Raw genomic sequence first — 6,172 nt, 5'->3', positions numbered from 1 at the left:
CCACTTGATCTCGAATTTTGTTTAGAAAGTACTATCCACCATCATGTTGTTATATCTGAGTACAAGATACCCTCTCCCAATGCCTTTGTTTTTTACTTCCTGGTTGAACCTCTCTTGATTCCTCAACAACACTTGAGCATAATGCTCAAAATCTCAAATCGTATCAAGTTTTAGTTTTTGCAAATACAAAAATCTTTGTTGTAAGGCATTACTACCTACTTCTTCACGATTCATCAGTACCTTTACGGCTGGTATCTCCACTTCTATAGGTAGCAAAGCCTCCTTTCTAAACACCAAATGAAAAGGAGTAAACTTGGTTCGTTCTTTGATTGCAACCTTGTAAGCCAATAGAGCACCAAGCAACTCTAAATCCAAAGTTTTACCATAATCTTCCATCATTTTGGTCAACATCTTTATAAGTTCGCCATTGAATCTTTCATTCATTCCATTACAAAAAGGATAATAAGGAGTAGTGTTCTTATGTTGAATTTTAAACTTAGCACACAAGTGGGTCGTGAGATCTCCTCTAAATTTTGGTCCATTATCTGAGAGAATCTCCAAAGGCACACCAAACTTACAACAAATGTCTTCATACAAAAAGTTTAGCTACTTCTTTGGCATCAAGCTGCTTCACAGCTCAAGCTTCAACCCATTTTGAAAGATAATCCATAGCAATAAGGATGTAGCACTTCCCTGTGGATGTGATGGGCAAGGTCCCACTGCATCAATACCCCATCTTTCAAAAAAATCAAAAGATAAAAATGTATACCTGAGTTTATGCTTTAACACTCTTTTACCTAATTGTTGACATTGTATGCAAGACCTACACCAATGAGACACATCTTTTTGGATACTAGGCCAAACATAACCCTTCAAAAACACTTTATGCAAAGTTATCTTCATAGTATAATGACCACCACATGCTCCCTCATGATTGGCTTCAAAGATCCTGTAAAGTTTCTCTCTCCGTGGCACCCTTCTTAATACCAAATCTGCACCCTTCATATACAAGACATCATTGATCAAAATGACTTTTGTTGCTCTCTTGAAAAAAGCATATTTCTTGGATTTCTCAGAGTTCTCTGGAAGATGACCGGTTAAAAAAAATCTCCTGATGCTCTAAACTTTCCCTTCCTAGATATAAAGGAGAATTAGCCTTTACAACAAACACCTCTAAAATTCTTTGTTGAGCTACTGCATGAGCTTCCTCATTCTTCTTCCTCTCCACATGTCTAAGAGACCATGTTTCAAGCTTGTTTAATAACCTTTTGATTTGTTGACACATCTTTTTCAACACTATCTTTTTGCTTTGCCACACACCTAATACTTGTTTTACAACAAGTAAGGTATCACCTTTGATTTTTTATCTTTTAATACCCATTTCAAGTGAAAAGAGAAAACCTTTTTCCAAAGTTACATATTCAGCTTCATTGTGACTTGTTACTTGTAACTTCAGAGTCCATTGTTTCACTTTGTTTCCTCTAGGATCATACAAAACAATCCCTCCCGAAGCTTCATGATGAGCATTCCTCTAATAACCATGAAAAAACATGGTAAAAGCATCTTCCATCTTTTCTTGCTCGCCTTCTTCCATCTTTGGTTTCACCTATTTATGATAAATAGGGCCTTCCTTGTAAGTGAGTATCACTACAAGGGATTGGGCTCATACCCGCGCTCTTAGCCGCTAAAAATGACTTGTGGAAAAAAGTAGCGGGCCCGTGTATCAGCGCGTGTATAATCGCGGCCAGAGACATGCGTGTAAAACCGCGTGTACAGTACCTCTCAGACGCGCGTATACACGGGTGTGTAGCCGCGTTTTTTTACACAGACGCGTTAATACACGCCCCTATACACGCTTCTTATTATATTAGACGCGCTTATACACGGGTGTATAGCCGCATCCTGTTCAGTTCCCATGTCCCAGACGCGTTTTTACTTGCGTCTATACACGCGTTTCTTTAATTTAGATGCGCTTATACACGCGTTATTGCCAGTTTATACGCGTTAATACACGCGTAATTTCTAGGGTATCCGCGTAGATACACGCGAGTTTTAGCAGTTTTGACGCGTTTATACACGCGAACAGAGAGCAAAAAAAAAAATCCAGAGAGTGCTATTTGGTGCCTGAATACTGTTCCAGCATTCCAGCACCCAATAGCACTCTCTGGTTTAGGGTTTTTGGTGCATTAGACCATCCCATTAGACCATCCACGAAGAACATATGCACGAGGGAGATTAAGACAAGAACGACATGAATGCATACATTGTCATTACACGATTCAAGACAGACATGAATGTAATACTATCGATCAATCAATTCAATATTACTATCAAAATTTCATACATGTATACAAGGGAGTCCATATCTCGAAGTAGCCCATGGCTTGAGTTTACAAAAAAATATATACAATCACATTCTAAATATGGAATGTGATACTACAAGTCTGAGTACTACTCAGACCCAGATGATGACTCGGTGCTCCCCCCATGCTCAGATGAGCTCGCATCGGTCGGAATGTCCGAGGAGTAGTGCTCACGTCCACCCTCTGCAGCGGCGGCCGGTGGATCATCAGCAGCTTGTGCCTGTTCAAGTAATATATAGTATATAAGTATATATATATGCAATTCAATAAACCAAAACCATTCGTTACGAATTTTCAAGTACCTGTCGACCGTATGGTCTCATGGCCAACTCAAACTGCGCGTCCGTAATACGTCCCTCGGCTCTGAAGATGGCCCACGTGTCACGTCTGCTATGCCGACGAGCATACGCAGTATCGTGGGTTGTGGGCTTCCTCCCCGTAACCCGTCGCTGTATCATAATCAACACAATTTATAAGATTAAAACAATTCATAGAATCAATGAATTAAGTAAACAATCAAATAAAGTGGCAGGATACTTACGAACTCTGCCTCCCATGACTCGACGCCGCCAGATCCGAAATGCGAAGATCCAACGGTCTCCATCTGGATCCGTCGTGCCTCCACATGCTGCCTGCTCTTCACGCCACCCTCTGCTCGTTTCTTTGCCTCCTTCCACTCGCGTTTGTGCGCAGTGGGTGGCAGGTTTCTCGGCAGGATAGCCACCCGCAGCTACATTTAGCCGGTCATCGTACGCGAGTTTTTTAAGGTGAGATCTTTTATTACTTAAGATCTCCCTTATTCGCGTCCTTCCCCATACATCCGAGAATGTAGCATGTGGGGGATTGGGGTACCGACTATGTACAGCCTCTATCACCTCCCCAACTAATCGGCTATTTTGATCTTTAAATTTAATAAAATAATTTCTATATGAGTTTGATACTACCCCACGCATGTACTCCATTACCTCCCTCCCCCTCGCATCCATCACTATCCCGCCCCTATCCGTCACATCATAGCAAACCACTCTCTCCATCTCTCTCATCTCCTCCTCTTCCGAACTGTCTCCTCTAACTCTTCTCCCTCTATCTCCTCTCTCACCGCGTGCCCTACTACCTCCCCCACCTCCTCCACCAAAGCACCCGCCGCATCCTCCACTCCCACTCTTCCTACTGCTACGGGTGGAGTCACGACTGGGGGATTGTCTACGTGACGGTGGCTGTGAGCCCTAACGTGACGGTGGCTCTGAGGGAGCACGTGATGGTGGCTGTGAGGGTGTACGTGAGTGTGTCTGGGACGAGGTATGTCTCCTCGGTGGACGTGGAAGAGGAGAAGCTGCATGCCGTCTCGTCGGACTCGGAGGAATAGACGGCACTGGAGTGCCCTGGATACTCGCGGTAGGGGTATAGACACCAGGCAGGGAAGGAGGGGGATGGGCATACATATACTCTGTAAGCTCAACCGGACCAGGTTGGCGCCCAAAGTGATTCATCATCTCCATCAACCAATTGCTGTACGCAAATGGATCGGATGAAGAACCTGGAATATCCATAAAGAACCTACAACAAACATCTTCATGTACATCATGGGCTGTCTCTTGACTCACACAAATATCATCATTCAAGTCAGTTGCCTGCAAATCATGAAATCTGAAACGCCGCAGTTTTCTGTCTGCAGAAACGCGTGTATACACCCGTCAAAAAACGCGTGTATACACCCGTCAAGAAACGCGTGTATACTCGCGTGAAAAAACTCTGCAGACAGGTTACACGCGCTGCTACACGCGTTCGTACACGCGACCTGCGAAAAAAATTTCTCGAAAAGAAAAGACCGACCCCCCGACAAAGACAGAATGTCCTTATAAAAGGACCAGCCATTGTCGCCCCTGTCAGGATGCAGTAACCCAATCGTGTGCAAAAAGACAAACCCAAAGAGCAAAGAGCAAAGTAAACAAATCTGACAAAAGAGACAAGGCACAGGACAAAGTGACTCACCTCTGAAAAAGTGAGTCCTCTCTGCTCCTTCTCTGCTCCCTCCTTCTCCCGTGTGTGTGCTCCTTTCTCTGCTCCCTCTTTGCTGTTGGAAGAGGCGAAAACAGGCGAAAACGCATGCACTGTTGATTTCTTAGTTCAAAATCTATATTTGGGGAAGGCGGGCTGTTTTTAGTTTAAACATACCGCCGCGTTTATATTCGCGTTTATGAACGCGGGTATATTCGCGTGTATGTAATTTTAGCTGCGTTTATACACGCGTTTTGCAGAATTTAGCCGCGTGAATACACGCGATATTTAGGAAGTAGCCGCGTTAATACACGCAATTTTTAGGAGATAGCCGCGTCAATACACGCGATTTTGTGCTTTCATTAAGAACATATAATGATTTTGTGTTTTCTGATTTGTACACAGGATGTCATCAACCTGTTCAAGCAGTTCTGGGGAAGATGAGACAATGCGTCATCGTAATCGCGATGTGTGGTTGGGACAACGGATCAAATGTATGTGTAATCGATGTCAAGGATGCATTGTACGAGCACGTCGAATTACCTTGAATCACATCTCCATGTATGGAGAATGGAATCAAACAGGTTTAGAGGTGAGTAGATGTAAATTGATGGTATTCAAATGACTCATGGTATCCAAATTAAATTAATAGAGTTGTAACATATAATTTGATAAATTGAAGCAGGATGCAGTACCACACCCTAACATGGTACCCTACGCGCGACGAGAGCACGTAAAGCGTCGACGAGATGATGCTGGAGCTTCGGGATCTATTGTCAGAGATGAGTGGGAAAGGGACGACAATAGCCCTGCACCCCACGAAGTTGTGGAAGAGGAGGTGCTTGATGATATGGTGCGGAATCTTTTTAAGGATGATCCCAAAGGTATGGACGACGATGATATGGAACAAGAGCATCTTTATAAGGCTTCATCGACACCGGTGTTTGAAGGGTGCACATTCTCAGTTTTACGTGCTTCACTTGAACTACTTAATATACAAACAGTTTATGGATGGAGCAATGCAAGTCTTGACGCATTGTTGAAGTAAGCATTCTAACTTACAAATTTGAATTAGTGGTTTAAGGTTTAGGATTTAAGACTAATTATAATTGATGATATTGGATGCAGGCTATTATCAAACATGCTTCCAAAGGAAAATAGACTACCCACCTCAAGAGACATAGCGAGGCGCTATGTGACATCTCTTGGAGGACTGGATTATGATAAAATACATGCATGCGTCAATGATTGCATTCTCTTTCGTGGGACGCATAAGGAGGCTCTACATTGTCCCACTTGTGGTGAAGCAAGGTACAGAACAGATATGAAGAGTTTTGATGTACCTCGTAAAGTCTTGCGACACTTTCCTATAATTCCTCGCATCAAACACATGTTCAAGTGCAAATCCATAGCAGAGCTCATGTCATGGCATTCCTCACATCGATCGGATGATGGCATGTGGAGAATTCCCGCAGACACTCCTGCTTGGAAGCATATTGAAGATGAGTGGCCCAGCTTTAAAACAGAGCCCAGAAACTTGAGACTTGGCCTGGGTATGGATGGAGTGAATCCATTTGGTTTCAAAAGCACCGCATACAGCGTGTGGCCAGTTGTGTTGGTGAATTACAACCTTCCACCATCAATGGCGATCAAGAAGGGACATCTTATGTTATCCCTTCTAATTCCAGGGAAACATAAAGTCAAGCATATGGATGTTTATCTTGAACCACTGATTGATGAGTTGGAGGAACTATGGAGAGGTGTTGCGGTGGTGGACATTAGTAGGCCTCCCTCCTCTCGACACTTCGACT

This window comes from Cibotium barometz, chromosome 34 (genome assembly GCF_041138505.1).
Source record: "Cibotium barometz isolate CiBa-2024 chromosome 34, ASM4113850v1, whole genome shotgun sequence".
Classification (NCBI taxonomy): Eukaryota; Viridiplantae; Streptophyta; class Polypodiopsida; order Cyatheales; family Cibotiaceae; genus Cibotium; species Cibotium barometz.
This window is presented reverse-complemented; position numbering follows the sequence as displayed.